Source organism: Oryctolagus cuniculus, chromosome 1 (assembly GCF_964237555.1).
Source record: "Oryctolagus cuniculus chromosome 1, mOryCun1.1, whole genome shotgun sequence".
Lineage (NCBI taxonomy): Eukaryota > Metazoa > Chordata > Mammalia > Lagomorpha > Leporidae > Oryctolagus > Oryctolagus cuniculus.
The window spans coordinates 69,226,501-69,241,545 of record NC_091432.1 but is presented as its reverse complement, the minus strand read 5'-3'; the positions used below and the strand labels follow the sequence as shown (position 1 = coordinate 69,241,545).

The 15,045-nt window shown below is 49.2% G+C and overlaps 1 protein-coding gene across 3 annotated transcripts in view; it reads right to left on the bottom strand.

Annotated features, from left to right (window-relative positions):
- The window catches only part of USP35 (ubiquitin specific peptidase 35), a 101,574-nt gene that overhangs the window by 60,994 nt on the left and 25,535 nt on the right, over positions 1-15,045 (bottom strand). The window lies entirely within an intron of this gene.

Sequence of the window (15,045 nt, the reverse complement as noted above, 5' to 3'; positions counted from 1 at the left end):
TGGTAGAGGGGAGGGTGGGCGTGCATGCAGGGCCACAGAACAGGAGTAACAGTTGGGATGTTCAGCACAAGCTCCTCAAGCCCACACATACCCTGCTGTGGGAAGGAGCTGAGGTGGCCCTGCAGTGCCAGCCAGGCCCACAGTGCATTGGATGAGTGTCAGCTGGGAAGCAGGGATGTGCTTCCCAGGAGTGAGAGCCCACAGTGCCCTTACCAGGACTCAGTTTGGCCTTTTTCAGGGCCAAGGGTCACCTCCCAGCTGAAGGGGCAACTCTGGGCACACATGAGCTTGTGGGCCCACACGTGCATAGGGATGGCCAGGAGGGATGGGCAAGGGCAGTCCAAGGCACAGGGTCCTGCATCTCGGCCACCTCACTCCCAACCCTTACCCTCAGGACCACCGAGGGCCCGCTGGCCGTTGGTGAACGCCCCAGCCTCTTGCCCCTGCTCCACCTGTGCAGCAGGGACCACGGCCTTCCTGTGTCTACGCCCCACTCTGCAGCCCAGGACACAGCCACTGTGACGTAAATTGTGTGGCCTAAATCACTGTATTTGTGTAACTGCCCCTTTACTCCCTCATTGCTTCCAGATTTCTTTTACGAGTTATTCCTGAAACAGGCTGTCGGGAACTGGAGCTCAGCCAGGGTCAGTGTCGGGCCAGTTTCTTGGCTCTTGGGCCCTGAGCACCAGCCCATCCCTTTCCTGAACTGCAGTGTGTCTGCTGGGGACTTAGGGCTGCCAGGGGCAGTGGCCCATGATCATCTCCCTCAGCAAAACAACCTGGTAACAGGCTCCCTGAATGGAGGGTCCTGGCTCCAGCAGCTCCACCCACGCAGACAGCCTGCTGAGCTCAGTCTCCAGAACCTAAAGACACTGACACTGGAGAGACACCCCAGTCTGGGGCACAGGGACCCACAGGGCCCCTGAGGAGAAAAGTCAACCTGTGGAAGCCAGAGGGTCGCTGAGCACCCTTAGCAGCCAGGACCCTCCCTCCCCCAGGCACAAAGGGTGACAAACCAAGCCTTGAGGTGGTACTGCCTGGCTCTGCTTTTAGGGGCCACGGCTCTCAGTCTAGCATACCCAACCTCAAGCACCACTTCCCTGGTCCCATTTCTCACCCACTTCCCCGCCCTCCCCCACCCAACACACAGGGCTCTTCAAAGCTTTTGTCAACATTTCCCAGTTAGCTGGCAGCCCTAGGGTGTTCTAGCTCATTTTCCTCCTTATGCCAGGTTCCATACCCCCCACCCCCACCAAAGCCTGGGTTCCCTTTTACTGAGAAGTTGGGTAAAGGCCAAATTGAGCCACATTTGAAATCATCCAGGAATCAAGCCAGCTAAAGAACAAAGGTTTATGTGCTGTGACTTGGACACTCTCTCCTCAACCCCAATTAGGTCACTTTATAAATTCTATATTGGATTTGCTTAATTAACACCCTTAGAGTGTGCCAACTCCTGCCTGTCTACCATTTCATTTCATGAAATCTCAGGTCCCGTTATGCCATTTTGTATTTCTCTCTGGGCTGCCTTCACTACTCTGTCCACATAGCAAACCTCTGCTCATCATTCAGCACCATGCAGAAACCTTGCTTCCTTGGCCATGCCTAGTAGGATCATTTTTTTATTATTATTATTTTTTTTTTTTGACAGGCAGAGTGGACAGTGAGAGAGAGAGACAGAGAGAAAGGTCTTCCTTTGCCGTTGGGTCACCCTCCAATGGCCGCCGCGGCCAGCGTGCTGTGGCCGGCACTCCGTGCTGATCCGATGGCAGGAGCCAGGTGCTTCTCCTGGTCTCCCATGGAGTGCAGGGCCCAAGTACTTGGGCCATCCTCCACTGCCTTCCCGGGCCACAGCAGAGAGCTGGCCTGGAAGAGGGGCAACCGGGACAGAATCTGGCACCCCGACCGGGACTAGAACCCCGGTGTGCCGGCGCCGCAAGGCGGAGGATTAGCCTAGTGAGCCGCGGCGCTAGCGTAAAGTAGGTTAAAGAGAGCACAGATTCTGGGGTCAGGCTGTGTGACATCAGATCCGGCTTTGCCACTTAATGGCACCGTGACTGGGGCAAGTGATTCCTCGTCTGTGTAGTACCCTCCTGTTGTGACATGTGCCTTGCTGTGTTACACTTCTTGTGAACATCAGTAAATTGGTATTTAATTATGGTTGATGTGACTAGGCCTCGCCAGCACTCCCTCTCTGTGAGCTTCTTATAACCCAGGCTGTAACTGGCTGACAGCAAGGTGGCCCGTTATGTCACACTGGCTGGCTCATAAACCGCATCGACCACTCTGTGCCAGTGTTCAGATGACATGGTTTGGGCTGAGACTTTTCCCTTGGAGGCTGGTTGGCATCTGGAAGCTAAGATAATACATGTTCTGGGGCAGCAAAAATCAGTGCCGGGGACCCTGCTGCCATGAAAAGCCCATCACTATAGCGGCAAAGGCTTCCAGCAACCCAGACCTGGAAGGAGTATGTTTCCCAGGCCATTCAGGAAATTTCCTCTGTGGACACACAATGTCTAGTTTGCTATTAACATGCCATGCTCAAGTAACTTTCTCTTACTTATTTTTGCCAATCTTTCATGTATTCCTTTTGCTTATTTTACTTATTCTACGTGTGCATTGCAATAAGTCTAATAATTCAGAAACTAATTTTACGTAATTTGGCTTGTCAATTGAGTAAAGGCTAAAAAGGACCTGTCCCTGGAAGAACTGAAAGCCTTTAGGTTGAAATTGTCACCAGGTATTGAGGAACCAGGCTCCCCTAGCGGTACGTGTGACACCATCTCCCAGGGTTGCTCCAAGAGTTTGAGGAGGCAATACACCATGACTTGAGCAATGCCTGGAATTTAGTAAGTACTGAGTGTTGGAAATTGTCATTTCTCTTATGAGGATGATGATGTTCTGTCTTTATCTGTCATTGCCAGCCTCCTTGCCTGCTCGCTCAGTGTCTCCTGCATGGTCTATGCGGATTTCCATCTCCTGACCTTTGCCCAGGCCACACCTACTTCTCAATGTATCCCACCCTCTCCTCTCCAGTGATTCACATACACAGTGGACAGCCTCCTCACCAGCCACCCACTCTTTCACTGAGCCCCACACCCTGTGGTCTTCCAGTGCCCTGTGGTTGACACCTTGAGCATGAGATCCCATCACTCATTCTGTTCACGGCCTGGATGTTTGTTGACGCTTACTCCCAATGTGAGGTATCTGGAGCTGTGATTAGGTCATGGGGTGGAATCCTTATGAATGAGGTTAGTGCCCTTTCCGCTCCAGGAAGACACAGCAAAAAGATGACCATCAAAAACCAGGAAACGGACCCTGGCCTGACACTGCATCTACTTCACAGCTTCCAATACTGTGAGAAATAAATTCCTACTGTTTCTAAGCCACCAGGGTTATTTTTATTTAATTGTCGCGTCCCACACAAACTGAGACATTCACGGTCTCTGTTGAGCACCTGCCATATGCCTAGCCCAGGTCAGATCTGGGAAATCACAAATGAACCACAGCTTCCTGTCTCAGGGAGACTGGGGGAGGGAGGGCCGGAAAGGGAGCAGATTCCAGCACGACGACCAGTGCCCCAAGTACAGAGGACCACACGATAAGCTGGGTCAGCTTTAGCGACAGCACCCCTGTGTACACAGCACTTGGCAGTTTATAAGGTAATTTTACTTCCCTTTCCTCCTTTAATCCTCACTACAGTCCCCAAAGACGAGCCGCCCGGCAGTTACTGTTTTTTGTTTTCTTCTATAGATGAGAAAACTGGAATGCAGGGAGAGGAAAGGATTTGCCTGTAGTCACACCGTGTGTAAGGTCAGTGCCTGGCACACAGTAGGCTCTGGGCTAATGATAAACCCAATTCAATGTCATTTAATGGAAATGAAGTGGCCAAGTTGAGGCAAGAACCCAAACTGAGTCCTCCTTTGGGACTATTTGTACTTGATTGTGAGGCCAAGGACAGAACTGGGCTTCCAGAGCCAGGACTCTGAGCCAGGCTTTTCCACTGATGTTCCAGAGGACCTTGCGGGCCTGAAAGCTCCCTCAGCAAAATGACACATGGAAGAGTCCAGCTCGACCAAGTGGACGTCTGTCTGAGCCGGTGCCAGACAGACCATGACCTTTCTACCTTGCACCTTTCCACGTGCAAGCAGAGACCAGACAATCCCATGATGGGACTACCATGGGGGCTCAGGTGCAGACCTGGCACCCAACATCTTCTCCCACTCTATCCTGTGACACGAGCCTGTGAACGTCACGCTCAGTGACGGAGCAGTCCTGGGATTCCCAAGTCTTCCGGTGTGAAACAGTGGACTGGATTAAGTGCTGCCCGGGTAAGACAGCCAGGCACCACAGAGTGGCTGTGGTGGCCTGTCACACTCCCAGTGTGCCTGTGCCTGGAGGCTCCCCACCTTCTGAGAAGAGAGCCGAGTCACTCCACCTACGTGTCCCCTGCCGAGCAGACTGAGGGGTCCCCTTGTTTGATTGCTAAGGGCGTGGGGGCTGGTTACAGCTACCTATAATGGATTGGCTACATTTTGGCAGAGACCTTGAGAATGTTGTGCTGAGAGGAAACTTATGATTGACCAGCAAAGGTGGGGAGGAAAGCGAACCGACTTTGATCCAGCAGAGCAGGTCTCAGCCCTGGCTCTGTAGGTAACCTTGGGACAAGCAGTACCATTTTTCTCCGTCTCAGTGATTTTATCTAGGAAATGGGGATAAACGTGCCTGCAATGCCAATGTCAATCCACCTTGAATGGGAGAACGTGTGGCGAGGCTGGCTGCCTCCTTGCCACCATCTTCACTCCTCGCTCTCCACATTGTGTGGCGCGTCCTCCAGAGTCAGGAAGCTCTCTGTCCCCTGCCCTCAGCACACCACCGCCAAAAGGAGGGCCTCAACATCTGTTGAATAAGAGACTGAACTCCACTGCTTTCCACATGGGGAAACAGGTCCAGGCAGGCAGAGGGACTCGGCCCTATCCACAGCCAGAGAGGGAAGAGCCAGGGCCAGACCCCAAGACCCCTGACTCCCAGCCCTGTCTCCCCCATACACTACCTTGTGTGTGCAATGTCTCCCAAAGCTCTCCTGGCATGTGGAGCCTTTCTTCTTTCTAATTGCTGGTGGGTGAGAAGCAGCTTTGGAGCAAAAAACCAAAGCCACAGGCTCCTTTTAGGAAGCCTACCAAAAAGCTCAAGTGGGGCCTATGCAGCCTTTTGGGTCTCTGTGCCAGCTGTGAATGTAGCTAGTTCTGCCAGTGATGAGCCCCAGGTCAGCAGGCCTCAACACCGTAATTCCCTGCGTAAATCTGATGGCGAGCAGCAGCCAGAATCTGAGGCCACAGGCCAAACGCCCTGCTGATCCCCCTGCAGTAGATTCTCACTGCCAAAAACCACGAAACAGGCTGCACTGCCTTTCATCAACTCTAGGACACAGATTTTTTTTTTTTTTCCGAATTCCAGCACCACTAAAATCAGGACAGGGTGCAATAACCAACCAATATCTCACAGTGATGATTCACAGCCTTGATTCTTATGTGATAGAACACAAAATAACTGATGTCTTGATAATGTCTTACTGGCCAGCAGGGGTAGTGTCACTGCAACTCTATCCTGTCTCCCCTGGGCTATTTAGATGCTGGAGGCTCACTTCCTTCTGAGCTCACTGTCCCTTATTTCACCCACAGAGAACATTTGCTAAGAGCCTTGAACCTTGCCATCTGCGAGCCAAAGAGAGAGGCCCTCAGGACAAACCAACTCTGCTGACACCTTGATCTCAGATTTCCAGCCTGCAGAACTGTCAGACAACAGAGTTGTGTTGTTTAAGCTGCTAGGTCTTTGGGCTTTGTTACAGCAGCCCTAGAAAACTAATACAGCAAGGAAGCTGGGGTCTGGAGAAGGAAACCAGCTAGGCAGCGGCCAAGGGAGGATTCGCACCAGGCTGGGGGCTCTGTAAGTCCTGCTGAGGTCCTGGGACATGGTGGACCATTGGGCAGTGAGCTGAGACAAGAGTAGGTGTGCCTGGTATGTGTTTACATTTTTAATCTTCCAGGACCTTATGAAGTTGTCGATGTATTTTGCTTTGCTCTAAAGAAAAGCCAGATGAACCAGAAAACACTTCCTCCAAAGTCTCCACCATTTTAAGAAAGCGGAGGGAGGAGGCTGCAGTTAGTGAATTCCATTCACGTTGACTTGGTGCCCCACTGGCAGAAGCCCCAGCTCGGGTTGGGATGTTTTGTTCTGCTGTTTTTGAGGACTAGGTCAGCAAAAAAGAACCCAAGACTGTTTGCCTGTTTGTCCCTGTTGCCTCATGACATGCCAGCAAGACTTGCCAAAACTCACTCTCCCACCAGCACTCCCAGAATTCCTCTTTGGGATGAAATGTAAGACAGAATCAAGAAAGGCTCAAAGATGCACAAAGACTTCTCCAAATGTTTTGTGGACAGATGAGGTGCTAGGAGTCTTGGGATCTGGCCTTGTCTGTTTCTCTCTCTCACTGTAGACAGGTATCTCTGCCTCTCTGGGCTTGTTTCCTTCTGTATAAGGAAGTTGGGTCAGTTGGGGCCCGTGTTGTGGCGCAGAAGGGTAAGCTGCTGCCTGCAGCGCCAGAATCCCATATGGGCACCAGTTCAAGTCCTGGCTGTTCTACTTCTGATCCAGCTCCCTGCTAATGTGCCTGGGAAAGCAGTGGAAGAAGGCCCAAGTGCTTGGGCCCCTACCACCCATGTGGGAGACCCAGATGGAGTTTCAGGCTCCTGGCTTTGGCCTGGCCCAGTCCTGGCTGTTGTGGCCATCTGGGAGTGAACCAGCAGATGGAAGATATCTCTGTCTTTCCCTCTCTCTCTGTAACTGCCTTCAAATAAACAAACAGATAAATCTTCAAAAAAAAAAAAAATGAACAATGGGCCATCCACAGTAAGATTCTATGCTGGTGCTGGCGCTGTGGTGTAGGTTAAGCCTCAACCTGCAGTGCCAGCATCCTATATGATACCTGTTCAAGTCCCAGTTGCTCCACTTCTGATCCAGCTCCCTGCTAATGTGCCTTGGAAAGCGCAGAAGATAGCTCATATGGGAGACCCAGAAGAAGCTCCTGGATCCTGGCTTTGGCCTGGCCCAGCCCTGGCCATTATGGCCACTTGGAGAGTGAACCAGTGGATATAAGACCTACCCCCACCCCTTCTCTCTCTGTATCTCTGTCTTTCAAATAAATGAATAAATCTTTAAAAAAAAAAACTTTAAAAAAAGATTCTATGCTGAGGTCCCTGTTTCAAGATAGCTCCCCATCTGGGGCTGGGAGTAATTAGTGAAGGAGAAAAAGCAAAGAGAGGGGCAACCTTTGCTCTGTGATGGGAGAGGCAGGGAAGGCCTGGGAGGCAACACCTGGGCTGGAATTTAATGGGCATGTAGTTGGCTAGAGCCAGAAATCAGGGAAGGGAACTGCAGCAGAGCAAACTTGAAAGAGCAAAGTCAACTCTGCAACAGAGGCACTGGAGAGGAGAGCTGAGAATGCGAGAGGGTCCCGGCAGATGGCCTGACTGCTGAGTCCTTGCTGGCTGTGTGATCTCTAGCAAGTATCTTTGCCTCTCTTAGTCTAATTCCCTCACTGGACAAATGGAGATAATAATTTTACTTATCTGATAGCGTTCACTAAGAATTAGATGAATTAATGTACATAAAGTGCTTAGAACAATGGCCCACATCTGTTATATACTCAGCTAGTGATAATCACCAATATTACTATTATTCTATGTAGACAGTCTAGGTTAGGGACTAGCTAAAATCTAGGCCAGGAGAATAGGCTAAAAAAGTACACTGGACAGAGATTGTGAAGAATGTTGTGTTGATCAATTTAATTGCTGTTTATCTGACACCGGGGATACAATGCTAAATCAGGGCCATGCCCTGCCTCTGAGTCATTGCCCCAGAGTAGGGATGCCGGTGGTGTTTCGGGAAGGACACCCAGAGGTGGAACATGATGGAACCAATCCACAAGCTGTGTACCCTTCATCATCCTGCAGTAAGTGCATGAAACAAAAGGGGCCTGCCTTGATGGAGCTGGCATTCAGGTGTGCACAGACAACACCTCTGCTCCTGAGCCCACACCTCACACAGTTAACAAGACTTTTCTAGGACCCAGAGATGGCAGAATAGAAAGAAATGTGAGGAATGATGGGAGCTAAGACATTCCCTTCAGCATGGAACACCAAGTGGGAGGACTCCCTTCCTAGTTGTCGTGCATCAGAACCCGTTTTCCGACCCTGCCCAGAAGCCCTGCTCAGCCTTTGAGGACTGCTAGAGCCCCAGCTTCACAAGGAGAGACTGCTGGTTTCACCTGTCTCAGGCATATCTTTGACCTTGATTTTCTTTTTTTCTTAGATTTATTTATTTATTTATTTATTTTGAAAGGCAGAGTTATGGGGCTGGGGGTGGGGGAAGAACTTTCATCCATTGATTAACTCTCCAAATGGCCACAAAGACTGGGGGTGGGCCAGGCTCCTGGAACTCTATCCGGGTCGCCCATGTGGATGCAGGGACCCAAGCAATTGGGCCATCTTCCACTGCCTTCCCAAGCACGTTAGCAGGGAGCTGGATTGGAAGCAGAGCAGCCAGAACTCAAACTGGCACCCATATGTGATGCTGGTGTTGCAGATGGCAGTTTAACATGCTGTACCACAAGGCCAGCCCCCTTTCATGCTGATGTTTACCTCTTGTGCTCAATTCCTTCCTCACAATTGTCACAGAGATTCATCACCCTTTTAAAGGTGAGACCTGTCCTTGCACAAGGACATGACCTTACTCACTGACCTCTGGATATCCTATTTAGGATAATAGATGACAAACTGCTGATAGCAGAGGCTTCCATCATCCCTAGGTATCCACTCTCCCTACTTCTTTCAGTAATAGACACAGATTTTAACCAGGCACTTGGCCACCTAAATAAGACAACATTGCCCAGCCTTTCATGACCATATCACTGAAATCTGGCCAACAGGGTCTGAGGAGAAGTGATGAGTAACCGCTGGGACACACCCCTAAGGTGAGGGAGTGTGCCCTCTTCATCCCTTCCTTCCTTCAGGGGCAGCCACCATTGACGATAATGTGAAGGATGTGTGCAAAGGGCGGTGGATCACAACAAAGAAGGAAGCTGGGTCACTGACCTCATGCTGCCTCTATAATTTATTCTATGAGAAAGAACAAATGTTGTCTTACTCAGTTAGGGCTGCTTTAACAACAACAAAAAAATACCATAGGGGCCAGTGTTGTGGTGCAGCAGGTTAAGTCACCATCCGCAACTCCATCATCCCACAGGGTCACTGACTCAAGTCCTGGCTGCTCCACTTCTGATGCAGCTCCCTGCTGATGACATGGGACAGGCAGTGAAGGATGGCCAAGTATTTGGGTTTCTGCCACCCATGTGGGAGACCCAGAGAAAGCTCCTGGCTCCTGGCTTTGGCCTGGTCCAGCCAATCTTTGTGGCCATTTGAGGAGTGAACCATCAGATGAAAGCACTCTCTCTCTCTCTCTCTCTCTCTCTAACTCTGACTTTCAAATAAATATAGAAATAAATCTTTCTTTAAAAGAAAAAGAAAAAATCACATAGATGGGGTAACTTAAACAACAGGCAATTATTCTCACAATTCTGGAGGTTGTACAGTCTAAGGTTAAGGTGTTGGCAGATCTGGTATCTGGTAAGGGCCTACATCCTGGTTTGTAGATAGCACTAATCCAAGAATCCTACCAATTAAATTCCCTCAAACTACATCGCTAAATACTATCACTTTGGGGATAAGGGTTTCAACATATGAACTTGAGGGAAAATAAACATCCAGTCCAAATAACACAATGGTAATGAGGGGTTGAGGACTAGACATTGGGAGAAGATTGTGTCATGTTACAATAGGGGTATGGGATATTTGGGACATAGACAGTTTGATAAAAATATGCCCCACTGAGTTCAGCGGGAGATGTCCAGAGCTTGCTCCTGTGCTGTCATTAGGTATCAAGAGCCCAGTATCCTATATGCTACTTCTTCATATTGTTCCAAAATCCTCAAGGGGTCCAATAATCTCAAAAGAGGCTCTTAGTGAGGGAACACTTGTTCCTATGCCCATGCCCAGCCATATACTCCAATTTGGACCCCAGATGCTAAGGTCATTGTATAAACCACTCAATCTGGCACTAGTGGGCATGTTACACAGTAAGATCATCCCATTTGTACACCTTGTCCCTTGCCACTGGTCTACTGCTAGCACCCAGCATATCTCCTGACCAGGTCCAGGAAGGTACAAGAGAACCTTTGCCCATGAACTTCACTCATTCTAATATGCCAAATCTAATTCTTTAGGATATAGCTCAGATGGCCCACCCTCCAGGTACCATATCCCTTGGTTCTACCATCCCCCAGAACTCTTACTGTTATTAATAAAATAGCAATAATAATAATTAGTTAAGCCCTTAAAGAGCTAGGCATCATGCTAAGTTATTTATAAACATAACTATTCAGTTGAATCTGAGGCTGAAGGGGGTCAACCAATAGCCCAAAGGGCAGGGAGCTGGTAAGTGAGTCAGATTTTTTTTTTTTATTTAAGGTTTATTCATTTAAACAGTGAAGTTAGAGAGAGAGGAGGAGAGACAGAGACAGAGAGACCTTCCATCCATTGGTTCACTCCCCAAATGGCCACAATGGTCAGGGCTGGGCCAGGCCAAAGCCAGGATCCAGGAACTTCTTCTGAGTCTTCCATGTGGGTGCAAGGGCCCAAGCACTTGGGCCATCTTTTGCTGTTGTCCTAGATGCATTAGCAGGGAGCTGGATCAGAAGTGGAGCAGGGGCCGGCGCCGTGGCTCACTTGGTTAATGCTCCGCCTGCAACACCGGTATCCCATATGGGCGCCAGGTTCTAGTTCCTGTTGCTCCTCTTCCAGTCCAGCTCTCTGCTGTGGCCTGGGAGGGCAGTGGAGGATGGCCCAAATACTTGGGCCCCTGCACCCACATGGGAGACCAAGAAGAAGCATCTGGCTCCTGGCTTCGGATCGGCACAGTGACGGCTGTAGCAGCCATTAGGGGAGTGAACCAATGGAAGGAAGACCTTTCTCTCTGTCTCTTTCACTGTCTGTTAACTCTACTTGTCGAATAAATAAATAAAAATCTTTAAAAAAAAAAAAAAAGAAGAAGAAGAAGTAGAGCAGCTGGGACTCAAACCAGCACCCATACGGGATGCTGTCATCACAGGCGTAGGCTTAACCTGCTACACCACAACACCAGCCCCCTGAGTCACAATTTGAGCCCAAGATACTGCTAACCACTCCAGCTTTAGCAGCCTAGAGCTCTGGGATCATCAGAGGGAGTGGTGAAAGGGCCTTGAGGCTCCTGAATAACTCTCTAGGAAGTACTGCCAGGGCCTTCTGTGCTGAGTTCTTTGTTAAAAGCATGCTCCCCAACCCCCAGCCCTTTTTGTTGGGTGCATCTTTAGAATTCCTGGACTCAGCTTCTGAGTATCGATTGTTTGCAGGAGCAAGTCAGCAATTTGTGGTTTCCCGACAATGGCTCTGTGTTCCATTACAGAACTCAGCTGGTCTGCATTTCCATCATCAGCAGGGCATAGGCCTACCTTTTTCCCATGGTGACCTGGAGCTGTACTAGTCGGTCAGATCACCTCCCACAGCCCCTCAGAAGGAAGACCGCAGGACAGGGCAGAAGGCCCAGCTGTGCTCTCAGAAAGGTAAAACCTGAGCAAAACTGTAGCTTTTGCCTGGAGAAACCATTGCTATGATGCCTTTTTTTTTTTTTTTTTTTTTTTTTGACAGGCAGAGTGGACAGTGAGACAGAGAGAGACACAGAGAAAGGTCTTCCTTTGCCGCTGGTTCACCCTCCAATGGCCGCCGCAGCCAGCGCGCTGCAGCCGGCGCACCGCGCTGATCCGATGGCAGGAGCCAGGTACTTCTCCTGGTCTCCCATGGGGTGCAGGGCCCAAGCACCTGGGCCATCCTCCACTGCACTCCTGGACCACAGCAGAGAGCTGGCCTGGAAGAGGGGCACCGGGACAGAACCGGCGCCCCGACCGGGACTAGAACCCGGTGTGCCGGCGCCGCAAGGTGGAAGATTAGCCTAGTGAGCCGCGGCACCAGCCAGATGCCTATGTTTTTAATGAGCATCTTGGTACTTTTAAAGAAAACAATAGGTTTAAGTCAGAGTGGCAGCACTGGAAAGGCAGTTGGGAAAGAAGCACCCTCATAAGCTATTGGTGGAGTGTAAACTAGTGCAAACTCACTGAAGGGACAAATTGGTATTACATATTGACATTCCAAATGCATGAATCTTTTTCTTTTAACACATAGAGCAAAATGCACAGAGGAAATGAGCTCCTGCTTGTCCTCCAGAGTCCTCATCATCCCTATCTCGCAGTTGAACCTACAGCTGCCCCCCCGCCCCCGTCTTCTCTCTTTACAGCTGTCTTGTGTTTTGTCAGTTCCATGTTGTGGGCCTGGCCCTCCCTGACATCTCCATTCTTTACAAATAACAAAATAGTCATCAGTGAGCAAAGGGTCCTTCCACCCCTCTGGCATCATTTCCTACTCCACAATGGCGTAGGACAACATCCACTGGGGAGCAATTTAGTGAAAGCGGTCAGGTAGTCAGAGCTTAAATAACTGTCTGTGTCACTGCACTCTTCTATCAGAGAAAGACAGAAGGAATAGGTGAGAATGGCATGCAGGGCGCAGCTGCAAGTTGGGTGTCTCCAGGAAACACTGCAGGGGAATTTTCTCCATTAGGTTAAGCTGGAGCAATGTGCCAAAATCAAAAAAGAAAAATCAGCCGGTCAATTGAATCACATGAACTTGAAGATTCTCCCAAGACAACTCAAATCCAGCAGTAACAATCTAGATCTCTGTCATTCCTCCTGACAGCCCTGTGTTGGCTCTAGAAGTAGCTGCTGCTGCTGCTGCTGCTGCTGCTGCTGCTCCATTTGCAACTTCTCAGTCTCCAAGACAACAGTAAAAGCCAGGATCATAAAGGAAATGACCCCAGTCCACAAGGCTGCACTGGAAAACCTGTACATTTTTTAAGCCACAAAGTGGGGGAGATCAGGGGCCGGCAATGAGGCACACCACCTGCAGGTTAAGCCACCACCTGCAATTCCACATCCCCTGTGGGTGCTGGTTCAAGCCCTTACTGCTCTACTTCCAATCCAGCTCCCTGCTAATACACCTGGGAAAGCAGCAAAAGATGGCCCAAGTACTTGGGACCCTAACACCAACATGGAAGACCCAAATGCCGTTATAGGCTCATGGCTTCCACCTGGCCCAGCCCTGGCTATTGCAGCCATTTGGGGAGGGAACCAGCAGATAGAATATCTCTCTATTTCTTCTTTCTCTGTCACTCAGTCTTTCAAATAAACAAATAAATCCTAAAAAAAAAATACCCATGTCCCACATCAGACTGCTTGGGTTTGGTTCCTGGCTGTAGCTCCTGAATCCAGTTTTCTGCTGATAAAGGAGGCAGCAGTGATGGCTCAAGTAATTGGGCTCCTGTGATTCATATGGAAGACTTGTATTGAGTTCCTAGCTCCTGGCTTTGTCCTGGTCCAGCCCTGATTATTGCTCGTATGGAAGTTGGGAGGGGAATAAACCATGAATGAGAACTATCTATTGTTTCTCTGCCAGTCTCTTACATAAATAAATACATTTTTTGATAAAATAATAGAAGTTACACAGTGTTTACTATGTGCCAGATAGTTCCAGGTATTTTCCATATAATAACAATCCTCAGAACAATACTGTGAGATACAAACCAAGATTTTCTTCACATTATAAGTAAAGAAATTGAGTCACAGAGAGGTTAAACCGCTTTCCCAACACCCAGCAACCTGGGAAAGCTGAGATTCAAAACCCCAGTGTCTGAGTCCCAAGTTTTTTATACAATGGAGGGCAACTTGAGGTAGTCAAAAACTCAGAATTCAAAGAAATCACCCAAAATGGTGATCAGGTTTTCTGCCAAAAGATGTCCCATCAGAGAATAAGTTTTTTGCTTTTTAAACTTTATTTGAAAGGCAGAAAAACAGAGATCTCCAATCTGCCACTTTACACCCCAAATGCCTACAACAGCTAGGGCTGGGCCAGGCTGAAGCCAGTGGCCCAGAACTCAATCTAGGTTTCCAGGGCAGCTGGAACTCAACTCCTTACTTGAACCATGAGCTGCTGCCTCCCAGAGTGCACATTAACAGGAAGCTGGATTGGAAGCAGAAGAGCCAGGACTCAAACCATGCATTCTGATATGGAGTGCAACCATTCCAAGTAGCAACTTAAAAGCTGTGCTTGGGCCAGCGCTGTGACACAACAAGTTAAGCCACAGCCTGTGGCACTTGCATCCCATATGGATGCTGGTTTGAATCTCTGGCTGCTCCACTTCTGATCCAGCTCCCTGAAGACAGCATCTGCCTGAGAAAGCAGCGGAAAATGGTCCAAGTCCTTGGGCCGTGCATCCACATGGAAGACTTGAAAGAAGCTCCTGGCTTCTGGCTTCAGCCTGGTCCAGCTCCAGTCATTGTGGCTATTTGGGGAGTGAATCAGGGGATGGAAGATTCTCTCTCTCTCTCCTCTCTCTGTAACTCTGCCTTAAAGCAAAAACAAACAAAAAACACTGTGCTTAAATATGATGTAGCTGTTCTGCTTCCAATCCATCTTCTTGTTAATGCACACCCTGGGAAGCAGAGAGTGACATCTCAAGGAGACAGAGACCTCTTCAACTGGGCTCTGCCAGTCTGTTTTTCTTTTTATCTTTCTGCCCTTCAAATGAATAAAATTCAAAATAATAAAAAGAAGAGGGATGCCAAAGCAGAGGAACTTACATCAAGTTCAATAAGTGAGGGAAAAAAAAAAAAAAGAAAAGAAAGAAATGCTTGGAGTACTTGTAGAGGATTTTTGAGGTATATTACAGATACACGGACATAAATTCTGAGGCCTCAGAGAATCAAGATGACAAGCATGACTTTTATAAGGCAAGCAGGCCCCAACATACAGAGAAAGTAGAAAGGGCTCTTGGGATGTCTAGTTGGTG